Below are 17,439 nucleotides of genomic sequence, written 5' to 3' on the forward strand. Positions count from 1 at the left end.
AAAAAAAAAAAAAAAAAAAAAAAAAAAGAATCAGAAAAACATACTAAGATGGAAAAGGGGAATAACCATCCATAATGAATACTATATTAACATGACTGGTAAAATAAAGTTTGAGAATTTATCATTATTATTACTGACAAAGTTAAAATGAACTTCTGGGCCACAGATTTAGTTCAGCGGCGCTGCTGCCCACCTCACAAGTGCAACGTCCTGAGTTTGATCCCTGGTACCAAAACAAAAAAGAACTTCTAACTGCACAAGAAGTGTATCAGTAGTAAAATGAGTGCACAAGCCAGTGGGATGATCTCAATAAAGACTGAGAGGAGATAACTTAAGAACCATACATACAGGTAACCCTTCAAAGGAATTTTACTCTAAAGAAGATGAAACTAAAATCTGAAGTCGATACTTTTTGACCTTTTTAAATTTTTGTGTTTGTGAGATTTTTTTCTTTGAAGATGGAGAATATTACAGCTTTGTAGTATGTGCACAGAAATGTGTTAATGCCACAAAGGTATTAACAGAGCTAGGGGTGGTGTCATAGGCCTGTAGTTCCTGTAGCTATTCAGGAGGCTGGGACAGGAGGATAACAAGTTTGAGGCCAGTCTAATCTCAATTTAGCAAGCCACACTGTCTCACAATAAAAAATAAAAAGACCTGGGGATATAGTTCAGTGTTCCCTGGCTTTGATCCCCAGGGAGGATTTGGGGTGTGAGTATGTGTATGTATTGTGTGTGCATTAAGAGGAAAATCAATATGTTCAGGATGTGAATCTCTATACAATAAAGGCTGTACTGAGTACAATGGGTAACATGTAGGTTAGATTTTATGAAAGGAGAATTAGTTATTTTAAACAATTTAAGGATAATATTTGATACTGACAGCAAATGTCATTATGCCAGGGAAAGTGAACTTTTATTCTTTGTCCTTAGTTGTGGCCTTAGTAGTATACTAATATTTCTATGGTATGTACTTTTTTTTTCAAAATTTTATTTTTGAGGGTACATGTTTGCAGTACATAATGATTACATTCATTGTGGAGAGCTGGTGAATATATCTAATTCTTAATTCTTTTTACACCCCTTTTCCTACGTTCTCCCCCATCCCTCCCTCCCTCCGGAGTGTTCCCATCTGCAAAAGATCTCTCCCTGGTTAATATTATTTCTAATTTTATTTCTAAGTATTTATTTCATTTTAAGGTACAAGCACCAAGAAACTCAATTACTGTGTAAATGAACACTGTGAAAAGACTGTTACTTTCTGTTCTATTACTTAATTCCTTCTGTACATTTTTGTTTTTAATCAAAGTACAATTTTCAGAAATAAAGTAGTATCAACTATAATTTCAACTTTTTAAAAAAATCACACTTCCACAATTTCCTGAAGCTGCTACCTTTCTCTGTTATATAAAGGAACACAGAATCAAAGCAAAACCCTAGGAAAGCAAAATCAAACAATAAACATAAAAATGAGATAACCTAAGTACATTTTAAATAAAAATTCAAATTAGCAACTTGTCACAAGAGATGACTTGACTATTGTTGCCATTTGATGTAACACAGGCTACTACATAATAAAAGCCTCTTTAATCTACGAGATCACAAAATGCAGTTCAACTGTTAACATTGCTATAAAGCCAGAAACCATTAAACATGAAACATAAATGCCTTACACATTTATTTTACTTGAGACATACAGAAGCACCTTTGCTAAGCCTGTGGTAATTAGCCATAATTCTGATGACAGCTATGTTCATATATTTCTCTCTTAAATAAATGTGAGGTCACCACCTGCCTTGCAAGTGCAAGGTCCCAAGTTCAGTCCCCGGTTAAAAAAAAAAAAAAAGAAAGAAAAACAAAATTTAAATAAATGTGAGGTAATCTTCAGAATTGCAATTGAGTTTCTTTAAAGTGAAATTATAAAGACACATACACTCTTATGTTTTTACTGATTTATAGAGTCTAAGGCATTCAGATTATTCACAGAAACAACAGCTCACTTTTAAAAGATTACATTAGTGACCAGGAAGGTAGCCCGGGCCCCATCCACTGCGGGAAGGAGAGAAACGCCCTCTCCCGCCTGGAGAAGCCATTGCTCCAGCGCCAGGAAGGTAGCTGCATGGGCGCCCCTGAACCCCCATAACTCCCCTTACCTCTGCACTCCCCCACGCACTCTCAGACCTCCTGATTGTGCCAGTCTTTGGACCCACTCTGCAGAGACAGAGGAGGTCATAAAGGGTATTATTCTGAGTTCCCAACTTAGAACATCTTTAAAGAAAGGGCGTGGGAAACCTGTAGTAGAACGGTGTGAGTTCAACCGTTCAGAAGGTTGGGGAACTCAATCTGAGCTTTGCAGGCTGAGGTCAGTATGAGTCATGGGGTTCAGCCATCAGCTAACTGAGATCAGAGGTCTTACGTCCAAGCTCTGTCTGAGTCATTAAATGGTAAATACACTATATTGAAATTTTGTTCACTGCAGACATGTTCTGGACTGCTTCTTGATTTCAATTTAATTTAAATGGTTTAAGGGTGATAGACTAGTGACTACCACAGGTGGTCAGTATCCAAGCTGTGCTTGATCATAATGTGTTGCTGATGGTATCAGTTGGGATAAAGGATTGTGGTTGATTTGATGAGCTGTTTTCTCTGATGTTATGAAGATGAGAATGTTTGTGGGTCATTAGAGACACAGAAGCTAGGGCGCAACTATATCAGGAAGATTTGGGTGATAATCCAGAGATTAAACCAAGGATAGTCTGACAACAAAAATAAAAATGAGAAGACACTTAAGCAAGACACAAAGACAGACTTCCAGTTCACCAATGGCAAAGAGTAGGGCAAATGAGGATGAAAAGGCCCATAGTGAACCACCAGGACACCCTGAACTCAAAGCACAGGAAGTAACAAAACAGATCAATCAGGCACTAGAAAAATTCAAAACAGAAATAATTTCCCAGATAACCATATAGTGAGCAAAATGGAAGTTATGATTCGAGACTCTAGAGCAGAAACTGACAAAAAAAATAGATGAGCTCAGGACCATGATAGAAGCCATGAAGGCCCAGCATAAGAAAGAAATGGAAGATATAAATGTCCAACATAGGAAAGAAATGGAATCCATAAAACAGATTCAAACAGATGTCCAGGAGATTAAACACTCTATTGAAAGTTTACGCAACAGAATAAAAGAATGCGAAGATAGACTCTCAGATATAGAAGATAAGATTGCAGTCAGTGACCATGAAAAGAGAGGTCTTTTAAAAACAGTAGGGGATCATGAGAAATCGATCCAACAACTCCTAGATGGTGCAAAGAAGAATAACGTAAGACTGATAGGAATACATGAAGTAGCAGGAGAAAATACAAGACTTAAAAAAGCTGTTCGCAAAATTAATGACAGAAAACTTCCCAAACAGGGGAAGAATTTGACATTCAGATAACTGAGGCATATAGGACCCCAACTAGCTACAATCAAAAAAAATCTACACCTAGACATATAATAATCAAGATCCCAGAAACCCAACAGAAAAACAAAATACTACAAGCAGTAAGAGAAAAGAAACAAATCACATACAAAGGAAAGCCCATCAGAATCACAGCAGACTTTTCAACACAAATCCTTGGGGCAAGGAGAGCCTGGAATGAGATATTTCAAGTACTAAAAGAGAACAACCTCCAACCTAGACTGATGTATCCAGCAAAACTCTCTTTCAAAATGGAGGGGGAAATAAGACACTTCCACGACAAAGAACACCTGAGAAACTACATGAATACCAAACCAGCACTACAAGCAATTCTAAACAAGATCCTAGAAAAAGACAATGAAGGCAACAACACCATGAGGCCCAACAGAGCAAATCAAATAGGCAAGGCAAGAAACTAAAAGCAGAAGGTGAAAAAGTAAAAAGAGTCAACAAAAGGCCAATAACATGTCAATAATAAGTCAGTACATATCAGTTATAAACAGCAATGTCAATGGCCTCAACTCACCAATCAAGAGAAATAGACTGGCAAAATGGAATAAGAAGCAAAATCCAACAATATGTTGTATACAAGAAACACACCAAGTGCAAAAAGAAGCCCATACACTGAAAGTGAAAGGATGGAAAAACAATTCTCCATGTGACAGGAGCCCAGAAAAAAAGCAGGGGTAGCAATCTTATTTGTGGACAAAGCAAATCTCAAACCAAAACTGATTCTAGTATTATTGATGTAGGACGGCACCGTATCATACCTCTGAATGTAAAATATCTAGTACCTGCTTTGTGATATGTAGTAGTGACTGTGCTTTATCAGAGCTATATTTAATGATATTACTCTAGAATGTTCTCTTTCGAGATGATGATTAAGATGCTAATAAAAAAAAATGGTGCCAAAATGAGAACCAAGACTTGTCATGTAGAGATACAAGATCCCAACAATGAATGTAACTGTACTGTATCTCTAAAATGTACCAATAAACTCAATTAAAGCTGAAAAAACAAAACAAAAAACAAACAAACAAAAAAACGGTGGCAGGAACCACAGCAGCAACAGAACTTTGCTGTTTTCTGGATATTATTCTTTTCTTTGTTTTTTTGTTTTTGTTTTTTTAATGGAGTGTGCTGAATGTCTGTAATTTTGCTCAGATGAATGCAGAACCTGGACAAGCTGTTGCTGCTATTGATGCATAACATACCGCTATTATTGGTCTTTTTATATAAATATAAATATATATATAATTTGAATTTTTGGTAACTAACGGTGCTGTCAACTTTGGAAAAAGTTATCCCAATTTACTGTGTTGAGTTGGCATTGTACAGAAATGAACAGCCATATTGGTCTAGAAATTTAATTTTTTTTATTTTTATTTTTAATTTTTTTTCCATCTGTACAGGGGTAACGCACTGTATTAAATATGTAAGGTCCTATCTACGTGGGTTTGATTACAGAAACTAATCAAGTGTTCTCTAAATAATGAAAAAAAGAGAGTAAGATAAGACTACAAGACCAAGAAGCAATTCAAATACGTTAAGGGACCATTTTCATCTTCAGAATTAAGGATTATTTTAATCTTACATCATTGCCTTTTCTCTTTTACTTTCCTTTTTAGTTTTATTTTAGGATTCCCAATTTTAATGTTCATACAGAGATTTAACTGAAATAACGAACAGTTTCTCTGGTGTGAAAAACTACAATACTACACAGAATTCTAATGAGATAATAAATAATATGAAATAGGAAGTAAAGGGCTGAAGGTGTGGGGAAAGTGGGAAGGGTGGAGGAAAGGTAATAAGGGAGAGGAAAAAAAGTATGAGAAATTGAAAAAATGGAAATAAAGTGTTTGTAAATGGGGAGAGGAGGAGGGGTGAAGGGAGGGCAGGGACAAGGGGAAAAAATGAGAATCAAGACCTATCATGTAAAGGTACAGGATCCCAATAATGAATGTAACTGTATTGTATACCTAGATTGTACCAATAAACTCAATTAAAAAAAATAAAATAAAAGATTTCATTAGTGTAAAAAGAAGGCATAATTAAAACTATATACCTACAATCACAAATACCATTACAATAAGTAAGCATGAGGAAAGCATGCCAAACTGTACGGTCTGCAGCAACTAGATACTCTCTAAGTCAGATTCGTTCTTAAGAAAACCTGTGAAAGTTCAGAACTCAAAGGTTTGAAAGCCAGGGACTTACTCTACTAAATGGTTCTCAACAGCCACTCCAGCTTTCGCCTGAGTAACAGATTCTGACTCTCATCAGGGCACACTTACAGTAATAGAAAAAAATGGCAATCTTATCTAAGATCCTAGACTGAGAAAGAAGACTCTTCGTTATTAATAGTCCAGTAACCAACAGAAAACTTTTCATGAAAATGGAATAACACCTAGAATACAAAATTTCAAACTACAAGTATTAGCCATGTCCAGAATTTTTTTTTAAATGGGCAAAAACAAAAAGCAAAGTGCATCATACAGAATGACAACAAGCAATCCTGAAGAAAACATCTGTGAGCACACAAGTGTATGTCTCAATGTAAAACATATTTCTAACAGTGCTGCAAAACTTCAAAGTTTGAAGCCTGCAGAATATTTAAACCAATTTGATAACTTATTAAAAAGGTGATTAAAAAATAAAAATAAAAAGGTGATTAACAAATGTTAACACTGAGGGCCGGGGATTTAGCAGAGTGGTTCTGCTGACTGCCTCACAATCACAAGATCCCGAATTTGATCTCCAGTACCAAAACAAAAAAATGTTAACACTTGAAACATTTTTGATAAAATCAATCTGATTTTACCAATTATAATCATCTATTTTATTATGCTGTTAAACTATACTACAGTGCCCAAGAGTATATATAGAGAATCTGCTTAGCAGGCATAAAGCCATGCGTTCAACTCTCAGCACCAAAACAATAAATACAGTACACTATAAAACCTGTTACGGAACACATAATCATATGTTTCTTCACCATGAGGACAATCAAAGACAATAGATTATGATCAATGATACCAGTAATGCTATGAGAAAAATGATCAAGAAATCAGACATACATGAACTTATATAAATATTTAACTGCAATTGAAGCACATAACTACAAAAAGATATTATATATTTTATAAAGTAAGCTTTTTTTCTGATAGTGTTGAGCATAAAACCCAGGGTCTCACACATGATGAGCAAGCACTGTACCACTGAGCTAAGCCCCAGACTGAAAATGTACATGTACTATAATATTACAATAGTTCAGAGAGCATATTACTTTGTAAGTAGAATAAAAAGAAACAAACAAAAATAAAAGACAAAAGTCATTTACGCCAATGGTTGCAGGTGCAAAATACCAAAGAAGTATGAGGAGACAATTCCAACTTTGCTCCAATCATTAATGATCCAAAAACATTCTAGCTATCTTTTTCATTCTAACTAAAAAAATTTCTGGGGACAGGGATTTAGCTCAGTGGTGCCGCTCCTGCCTTGCACAAGCACAAGGTCCTGAGTTTAATCCCCAGTAACCGCCCCCCCCAAATTTCTGTAATATAATGTTATCTATATAACGATTTTCAATTATTTTATTTCCTTCCTTGACACCCAACATTTAGCTAGTTATTTCTTTCTAGTCAAGGATCTGTACAACTCCAGAACCTAATTTTTAATCTCACACTTTATAATCCAGATAAAACACAATGTTACAATAATCTTTTTATAACTATAGAAACAGCGATTTGTACTTTTTCTCCACAAAAACATTGGTACAGTAAATTTATAACATCATTGTTTTATTACTCTCATGAGCTCATTAAACATGACATACCACTTCTACTAGCTCATGTTACAATGGCCAATAGAGATGTTTAAAAAAGAAAGAAAAAATCTTACTCAAGTCACTACTGACAGGATTAGTAAAACACAGTACTTGATTGAAAGTAATTTTTTAATGATACGTAAGTGAAGAATAATTTCTGTGTGTGCGTGTATGTATCTTACTGGAGACTGAACCCAGGGCCTGGTATAGAATAGGCAAGTGATCTCCCATTAACCTATATCCCCATTTCTTTTAATTTTTTATTGGAGAAAAGATCTCACTACATTGGTCAGGCTGGCTTCAAACTCATGCCTCCCCAAATGCTGGGACTACAGGTGTGCAACTAAAGTGTTACAAATGTTTAAAAAACACACAGAACCCTGAGAATTCTCTGTATTTTGTCACTCAATTTTGTTGTAAGCCTAAAACTGGTCTAAAATTGGTCTAAAAATTAATCTTTTCTTAAGAAAGCAAAAAGAGACTTTGTCAAATACCTGGGACAATCAGAAGAGAAATATCACTCATTAATAACAGGGTTGGGCCTGGGATTTAGCTTCAGGCCTGCTTCACAAGCGCAAGGACCCAAGTTCGATCCCCAATCCCCCGGTACCAAAAAAAAACAAAAAAACAAAAAGAACAGGGTTAATGGCCGGGTATTTAGCTTACTGGTGCCCTGCCTGCCTTGCAAGCTCAAGGTCCTGAATTCAATCTCCTGTACCAAAAACAAACAAAAAAAAACAAGGTTAAGCAGGGTGTGGTGGCACATGCTTTGGAAGGCGGAGGCAGGAGGATCACTTAGAATTTGCCAGTACTATAGTGTGAGTTCAAGACCAGCTTGAATTTCACAGTGAGAATTTCAAAAGAAGCAAAAACAAAACAGGGTTAAACTAAGTGTAAAATGAAGTGAGCCAGAGAGGTGCCAAATCTCAAAAAGAGCAAGCTAATTCAAACTAAACAGCATGTCAAAAAAACACTGAACACCCACTCTTTAAAGAAAAAAAAAAATAAAGCAAAATATAAACATGCTAAGGAGACAACTAGAAACAACATTTTTTTTTTTTTAAACTTCTAGCTCTTGGGCCAGGGATTTAGCAAAATGGTTCAGCCGCCTGTCTCACAAGCACAAGGACCGGAGTTCAATCCCCGGTACCAAAAAATAAAAAATAAAACTTCCAGATCTAAAAAATTTTTCTAAAATAAAAATCACTAGATAGGTTAATAGTGAAACAGACAATACAGAAGAAAACAGCAGTAAAAGAGAAAGGCAGCAATAAAAAGTACAAAGAATGCCGGTGTGGTGGCACACACCTGTAATCCCAGAACTCAGAAGGCTGAGGAAGGAGGAGTGAAGTGAATTTGAGGCTACATAGTTCAGAGCCAGCCTGAAGTACAAAGCAAGACCCTGTCTCAATCAATCAATCAATCAATCAATCACATGGGGGGGATAATATCAAGAGAGCATTCATCTGTTATATAATATGAAGAGTCAGGAGTATTTGAAGAAATTTTTCAAAATTTTGAACCTAAAAATGCAGAAAGAAAAAAAATTTACTTCTTAGTTTAAATTCAATAAATCAAAGGTAATCTTCAAAAAAGAAAGTAAAATATATCACCAGCAGACTGCATGACAAGAAATGTTAAAGTGCTTCAGAGAGAGAGAGAAAAAAATACACCTAATGTAAACCTGCATCTCCAAAAAGGAATAAATAACATTAGTAACTAACAGAATTAAAGGAAGAAAAAGAAAACTCCATAATAATAAAGAGGTTGTTGCTTTCCAGCTTGTGCACTATTGGAACTAACGTAAAATGGTGCAGCCACTATGAAAAACAAGAAGGTAGTTTCTTTAAAAAATTAAAATAAAATTACCGTATGATCCCAAAGAACTGAAAGTAGTGTCTCAGAGATACTGTATCTGTATTCCTAAAATTCAGGGTACAATTCACAACACCTAAGAGAAGGAAGCAACCCAAGTATACCTCCACAGATGATTTAGTAAACAAAGTAGTTCTTGTACTTTTGCCTAAATAAAATGAAACATTCTTTGAAATATATAACCTACCCCAAAAGACACAAGACAAAACACAATTTGGTTTAACACTACCTCATTAAAGTGAATTAATAATTTAAATTAAAAACAATTTAATTAAATTAAAAACAATTAAAACAACTGCAGATCAAGAAATCTCCAAGCTCAGATGGTTTCCTGTTGAAGTTCATAAAAAATTTAACAATGCTATCACCCTTGTTTTACACAAACTTTATCAGGAAAATCTTTCAGAAAATATTAACCAATAGAAGCCAACAATATACAAAGACAAATTATTCTTCAGTCATTCCTTAAAACAGAATGAAAGGGGATGAGGACTTAACCCAGTAGTAGTGTCTGCCTTGCACATGCGCAGCCCTGGATTCAGTGTTCAGCACCCAAAACAATGAAGAAAAAAAGAATAAGGATGTATTTTCTTTAAAATGCAACAAAACCTAAGCCTATTTGACAGAAATCAAGAAAAAAAATGGCGTCAAATGATAAAATACAAGAAGTACTTTAAAAGCTGGGTACACAGTTCAGTGGGTGCTACTTTACACAGTGCCCTTGGTTTGATCTTCAGCAGTGCATAGAAGGGAAGGAAAGGAAAAGAACTATTTTAAGTGGAATCAGGAGCTATTAACTCAGTGACTACTACCTTGATGGTTAAAGAACTACTACAAATTTTAGCAAAATCAATGAAACTATGTAATTGAAGCAGTCACTGGGGGAAAATTCTTTTATATAGTAGGATTTTATATCATAAGCAGACTTTATTTATTTGTTTGTTTATTTATTTATTGGGGGTTATTGGAGAATCAAACTCAGGACCTTGCTCTTGAGGCAGGCAGCAGAACCACTGAGCTAAATCCCCCACCCAAGCAGACTTTATTTTAAAGCTTAGTAGATTTATTAAGAATTGGATATAGTTTCTTTTTTTTTTTTGGTACTGGGGATTGAACTCGGGTCCTTGGGCTTGCAAGGCAGGCCACCGAACCGCTGAGCTAAATCCCCGGCCCTAGATTTATTAAGAATTGTTTAAGCTTTTTTTTTACTTTTCTTCCTACATAAACCTAGAAATTTTTTAATTTCTATTTTTTTTTACCTAAGAGTTTATATTTAATTATCTTGACAGAATTTTAACTTATAAAACCAAATTATAGAAGGTAACGATATTATTTGAATCCTTGATGTCATTTCAATCAAAATATAATTGGACAAACTTTTTTCAAACAATTGGACAGACACAAACTTGTAAGACAATTTGTGAAACTATAATACGTTCAAATGTATTTGGCCAACTAAATTATAAAATCTCCCATTTTCCTTTGTTTTTGGTACTGGAGATTGAACCTGGGTCCTTGGGCTTGCAAGGCAGGTGGCAGTACCACTGAGATAAATAAATCCCCAGCCCTAAAACCGCTTTTAGTTTAAGACTAGTCAAAACTTTTGCAGATCAATTAACAGAAATCTCTTGTAGAATTAGAAGGAATGAAAGCTCTTTGTTACTGTAAAAGTAAACCTTCTGTAACAAACTTAAAACCAATAAGCAAACATACATAAATCATTTCCATACACCTTCTCTACATACTTAGACCTTCTGGTCTTGTATATCTTTCTTTATCTTTTTCTAACAAGACAAACATATAAAATCCTTTCATATCAAAAGTATATCTCTTTTACCCATAGCTTTCCTAATATCTTCCTCTGTCTCATTTACTATTAACCTTCTATAACAAACTTTAGCTGTTAAAAAATCTTAAAATGTTATTTTTTCCTGTTCTCAGATTGTTACATCTTAAAATTTGACTGGCTACCTATGGAACAGTATTAGCCTTGAGTTTTTAATCAACAAAGTACAGAAAAGAGCAAGTAACCCTATAATCGTGATTCAAGAATTTGCAATGCACAAGAAGGCCTTTAAGCACACCAATTAAACTTAATTCAAATTGAAACAAAGATACATTTATCAAATGGTTAAAATTTATAACTTGATTTTTCTTGTAAAAATCTCTTGATGTCTGGTAAAACACAAATGCAGTTTCTCTGGCTTGCAGTGTTTTTATTTTGTTTCCCCTCTCTCTATTGTACGTTTATCAGAGTTTTTCCTACCCGATTTTAATCCATCAAAGGTTTATTTTTTTCCCCATTTTAGTTCTTTCTGAGTGCAAGCCCTGTTCCATTTTCTCTGAGTCTGACTACGCTTTCCCATTTGCACCCTCCAGTGCAGTAAAGCTAAATAATTCTGGTTTTGTCCCCACCTACTCCACACCTTCTTAGCAACTCAAGTGGGGTGGGGAATAGCTCGACTTCCTCCAAAGGGGAAACACTGGGATTTGCCTGCATCAATGTCACATTTTCTGAGAGGCAAATTCACCAAGGGAAAACAACAGATTTGTCAAGTAATTGTTCTAAGACCAAAACTAAATAGTTCTCACTAGTAGCTGATTACCTCGGAGCAGAAGCTTGAGCAGCTCCTCGAGCATAAAAGGCTCCAAGTTGTCAAAGTCTCAGGTAAACAAAACAAAGGCAGATAACTTTCCTTTTGTCTAGAGTTTTTTCTTTTTTTTCTTCTGGGGGCCAAGTCTTGCTTAGCTGAGACCACGATAACTCACAAAGTTTCTTAAGCAGTTTTATCTCACAGTGCCCCACAAAATCTTTATCAAAATTCTGAATTATGCACTTAAGAAAAGCTGGTTTAGTATTAGCATTCCCCATGACCATTAGATATTCCCTTGTCCGGTGACACAAGACAAAGGGTGGGGTGCCGTTCCAGAAAACGGCCTCATTCACTTGTCAACCTGGCTGTGAGCTTCCAGCGCTTTCAGGCCCACTTGGACTAAAGGAGAGTTTCTCGTCCCAAGAGTCTCTGTTTTGTCCTATCTAAGCGCGTGGCCCCAGACCTGCAGGACTGACCCACACAAGCTCCACAACACTGGGAGGGCTCTTTAAGCGCAAGCGCTCCCTCCCTTTGTTTTGGTGCACAGACAAGGTTACCAATGGCTTTTGTAGCTCATTTCACTCACTCTCCTAACCAAGTCTCTTTCACACACACAGTCACACAAGAAGTTAACACATTGCCTCCCTGGGGCTCCTTCCAAAGACAAACCAGAGAGTAGCCCAGGGGATCTCACCACTCAGACAGACGATTTCACTCACTCGCCTTCTTTCTGTTCTGCTACCGGTGAGCTGGCCTCTGAGTCCTAGAAAGGGAACCCAGGAAATCCTGGGGTGCATCTCTTCCCTTCCGAGGATACGGACAGTCACTCCCTTTGGCTGGACTTCAGTCTAGGCCCAATATGGGCTGCGTCAGTTAGCCCCTTTTCTTCTAGCCAATGCTGCTGGAGGCTCTTCAAAATTTGGACCCAAATATTTATATAAGGAAACTGGTCGGGGTAGCTGGGGTGTCCAGTGACTTTTCCCCATACAGCCCGACAGAGGCCTGGCTCAAAGGAGCCATTCCAACTGACACAGGGAGCAAAGCTTTCCATTGAGACAATTTAACCCCATACTCATTCTCCTGCTCAGGGGAAAAAAAAAAACAATTTAAAATTAGTGAGAAAGCAATCTTGCGGGATGTTCTAGGAGCAAGATCCTCCCATTTCTGTCCTAAGAAAATACGAAAATTAACACACAACAGACAAGACAGTGATGTAAGAACAACAAGGACAAACAGGTGCCACAACAAAATCAAAGCTTTACTCTACCCAGAGTCCTCATCAGACGCAGGGGCAGGGGAGGCTTCCCAGCTCGTCAGCCACCTCGATCCTGACAACTAATGGTTACAACCAGTCGAAAGCTTACCTCCGGAAGCTTTTCAAAGGTCTATATCTGAGAATCTCCTGCTGGATTCTGCTACAGAGAAGTCTCGGCCGGATTTACAGTTCCCACCCGGGGATCTCGCTGGGGCCTCCAAAAATGTAAGACCTAAGGTCTTACTACCACTCCAAGGACCTTGATTCTACTGCTCTGAAGAGCTCGACTTTACCGCTCCGAAGAGCTCAACAGCCATGAGATTCACCCAGGAAGGAACACACCAGACTAGTTGGAAAACAGACCTTTATTAGACTAGCCAGACAGCACTCACAGAGCCAAGTAGCTCTGAGGCGCCTAATTGCTATTTTAAAAGGTAACAAAATATAAGAAAAACTATAGTACCCATTATATGAAAATAAAACTTTCAATGCATGACATAAAACAAGATCTGTATGACAAGATGTGCCTACTATTCATACAAAGACATAATGAAAATATTGATTCAAACCAGGTTTTGTGGCACATCCCTATAATCCCAGCACTCCAGACCAGCCTGGGCAACTTATAGACTTAATGAAACTCTATCTCAAAATAAAAAATAAAAAAGGGCTAGAGATACAGCTCAGTGTTAAGGTCCTGAGTTCATTCTCTAATATTGGGAAAAAAGAATTAAGTATATGGAGTCTTCGATTTTAATTCCAATTTTTCCCCCTTGGCTGGGATTGAGCCCAGGGCCTAATGTTAGACATGCATTTCACCACACACTGAACATTTTTCTGTATAAAATGCTAAAATTGAGTTTTAGGTTTGGCTCTGAAATGACTCCCACCCAAAGGCTCATTATTTGAAGCATTAATCCACAGTGCAGCAATGTCCAAAAGTGGAGCATCTGTTAAGTGACTGGATAATGTGGTCTCCAGTCTCATCAATGAGTTAATCCATTGATGGATGTTTTCGACTTGCACCTAGATGTCCCCCCTTCAAGGCATCATACACTCATAGATGGGGCTTCTGGGAAGTGGCTGGATTAAGGGTGTGTGTTACTGAATCAGTCCACTGATTGGTTTAGCACTGTTCTGGAAACAGATAAAAGTATGGCTCACCCTGGGAGTGGTGGAGGCACCAAAAAACAAGGTTGTAGCCTGGATCTGATAAAAGGGAAAGGCAGGCTCACTGTTGCTGCTGCTTCCTGCCTGCTATACCATGAACTATTTCTCCTGTCATACCAACCTGCCTTGGAACCACCTGACTATGTAATGAAATCTCTACAAAATGAGCTAAAATCATTCTTCCTTTAACTTATAGGTGTCATGTATTTTGTCTCAGCAACAAAAGAATAACTAAAATAACAGACTGATAATTTAATGACATTATTGGGAGGTAAGTCCTAGTTAGAGACTAAGTATATCTTGCCTCCCACTTCAGTGCTCCCGCCCCACCTCTCCTCCTCTGTACTTTGCTACACCTTGCAGTTCTAGCATGATGTTCTGCCTCACCACAGACCCATAAGCAACACAGCCAGTCAACTGTGAACTTATGAAATTGTGAGCCAAGCTACATGTTTCCCTCTTTCATTTGATTTTTCTTAAGGTATTTTGTCACAGCAATGAAAAGCTAATGTACACAAATGGCATAATGAAAAATTACAAAAACTAACTTGGGCAATGGGGCATGAGGTTAGCATGAGGCTGGGGATTTGGAAGCTAGCCTGTGCAACAAAGTAAAACCTTGTCTCAAACACAAACCAACAAAGTGGCCTGCTTCAGTCGATAAATGCCTATCTATACTGTAAGTCCAATAAAAATATGGTAGCCAAAAACTTCTCAGACCAAATATAGTAAATAATAAAATCAATATGGTATCGATATAAATATATCAACAGGCCATAGCAGCAATTCTTTTTTTTTCCTCTCGCTTGCCAGGCAGGTGGCGAACCACTGAGCTAAATCCCCAGCCCAATAGTAGAAATTCTAAAACTAGACACACACATACACACACACACACACACCTAACTTAATATCTCAGAAGTGCTAATTTAGTCCAGTGATGAAAAAATTATTTAGGTAAGAATTATATATGTTAGCACAATAAGCTACCCATCTGGAGCAAAAAAAGTGGGCATCAATCTTATTCAACATATAAATAAAACTTCAATACTAAAAATATAATAAATAAATACCGTAATAATCTTTTATAGGATAAATTATAAATTTTTAATGAAAGACACTAAAGACCTAAACAAGGACATAAGTTCATGGATAGAAAGACTCAATGTCATAATGATGTCACTTCATTAATCAATATATTCAAAAAATTATAATCAAATTTCTAGAAAGTTCTGCTTATGTGATTGTTTTCTTTTCTCTCTCTCTCTCTCTTCAGTTTTTTTTGAGACAGAGTCTCACTATGTAGTTGAGACTGACCTGGAACTCACTATGTAGTCCTGGCTGGTCTCGAACTCGCAGCAATCCTCCTGCCTCATCCTCCAAAGTGCTGGGATTACAGGTGTGTGCCACCACGCCCAGCTGATTCTGTTTTCTTAAGAACAGCAAGATATTATGACATGAATACAAGCAACAATAGAGACAACCAATCCTAAAGAGTAATTTACAAAGATGTATTCCATCAGATAATCAAGATATAACTAAATTAATTAAAACAATATAGTAGTATGGTTACAGGAATAAACAAAGAGTTCAATGAAGTATTATCTGCAAATGAGAAAAAAAGGGGGCCCCAATCCACCATGGGAAGGAGAACCATGCCTGCTCCCGACCCAGCCGCCATCGCTCAAGCGCCGGGAGGCAGCCTGGGCCCCGATCCACCTCAGGAAGGAGAACCACGCCTGCTCCCGACCCAGCCTTCATCACTCAAGCACCGGGAGGTAGGTTGGGCCCCGATCCACCTAGGGAAAGAGAGCCATGCCTGCTCCCCACCCAGCAGCCATCGCTCAAGCGCCTGGGAGGTAGGCTGGGCCGTGATCCACCGCGGGAAGGAGAACCACGCCTGCTCCCGACCCATCCGCCATCGCCCAAGCACCGGGCACCCCTGAACCCCCATAAGCTCCCCCCACCCCCGCACTCTCAGTCCTCCTGACTGTGCCAGTCTTCAGACCCACTCTGCAGAGGCAGAGGTGGTCATCAAGGCTATTTTTCTGAGTTTCCAACTTTGAACATCTTTAAAGAAAGGGCATGGGAAATCTGTAATAGAACGGTGTGGAGTTCAACCATTCAGAAGGATGGGGAACTCAATCTGGCCCTTGCAACCCGAGGTCAGTCAGCGTCATGGGGTTCAGCAATCAGCTAACTGAGATCAGGGGACTTGCATTCTTGCTCTGTCTGAGCCATTAAATGGGTAAATGCACTATATTGAAATTTTGTTCACTGCAGACATGTTCTGGACTGCTTCTTGATTTCAATTTAATTCAAATGATTTAAGGATGATAGACTAGTGACTACTACCGGTGCTCAGTGTCAAAGTTGTGCTTGATCTTAATATGTTGCTGACTGTATCAGTTGGGGTAAAGCATTGCGGTTGATTTGATGAGCTGTTTTCTCTGATGTTATGAAGATGAGAATGTCTGGGGGTCGTTAGAGACACAGAAGCTAGGGCGCAACTATATCAGGAAGATTTGGGTAATAATACAGAGATTAAACCAAGGACAGTCCGACAAGAAAAATAAAAATGAGGAAACACTTAAGCAAGACACAGGATAGACTTCCAGTTCAACAATGGCAAATGAGGATGAAAAGCCCAATAGTGAACCACCAGGACACCCTGAACTCAAAGCACAGGAAGTAACAAAACAGATCAATCAGGCTCTAGAAAAATTCAAAACAGAAATAATTTCCCAGATAACCATAGAGATAGTGCGCAAAATGGAAGTCGTGATTTGAGACTCTAGAGCAGAAACTGACAAAAAAAATAGATGAGCTCAGGACCATGATAGAAGCCATGAAGGCCCAGCATAAGAAAGAAATGGAAAAAATAAACGCCCAACATAGGAAAGAAATGGAATCCATAAAGCAGATTCAAACAGATATCCAGGAGATTAAACACTCTATTGAAAGTTTACGCAACAGAATAAAAGAATGCGAAGATAGACTCTCAGATATAGAAGATAAGATTGCAGTCAGTGACCATGAAAAGAGAGGTCTCTTAAAAACAGTAAGAGATCATAAGAAATTGATCCAACAACTCCTAGATGATGCAAAGGAGAATAAAAGAAGACTGATAGGAATTCATGAAGTAGCAGGAGAAAATACAAATGACTTTAAAAAGCTGTTCAAACAATTAATGACAGAAAACTTCCCAAACAGAGAGGAAGAATTTGACATTCAGATAACTGAGGCATATAGGACCCCA

The 17,439-nt window shown here is 37.5% G+C and overlaps 1 protein-coding gene across 5 annotated transcripts in view; it reads right to left on the reverse strand.

The window, feature by feature from the left end:
* Positions 1-17,439, reverse strand: part of Zmym4 (zinc finger MYM-type containing 4) — a 115,321-nt gene that overhangs the window by 81,574 nt on the left and 16,308 nt on the right. The window contains exon 1 of one of the 5 annotated variants that reach the window (XM_033767704.1): positions 15,498-15,522. The exons of the other annotated variants lie outside the window; for them this stretch is intronic. The gene's annotated coding sequence lies outside the window, so the exon portion shown is untranslated. Of the gene's footprint in view, positions 1-15,497; positions 15,523-17,439 lie in introns of those variants that run through there. 5 annotated transcript variants of the gene reach the window in all.

The sequence above is a fragment of the Fukomys damarensis genome, unplaced genomic scaffold, assembly GCF_012274545.1.
Source record: "Fukomys damarensis isolate Sample0158 unplaced genomic scaffold, DMR_v1.0_HiC HiC_scaffold_23, whole genome shotgun sequence".
In the NCBI taxonomy this organism is placed as follows: Eukaryota; Metazoa; Chordata; class Mammalia; order Rodentia; family Bathyergidae; genus Fukomys; species Fukomys damarensis.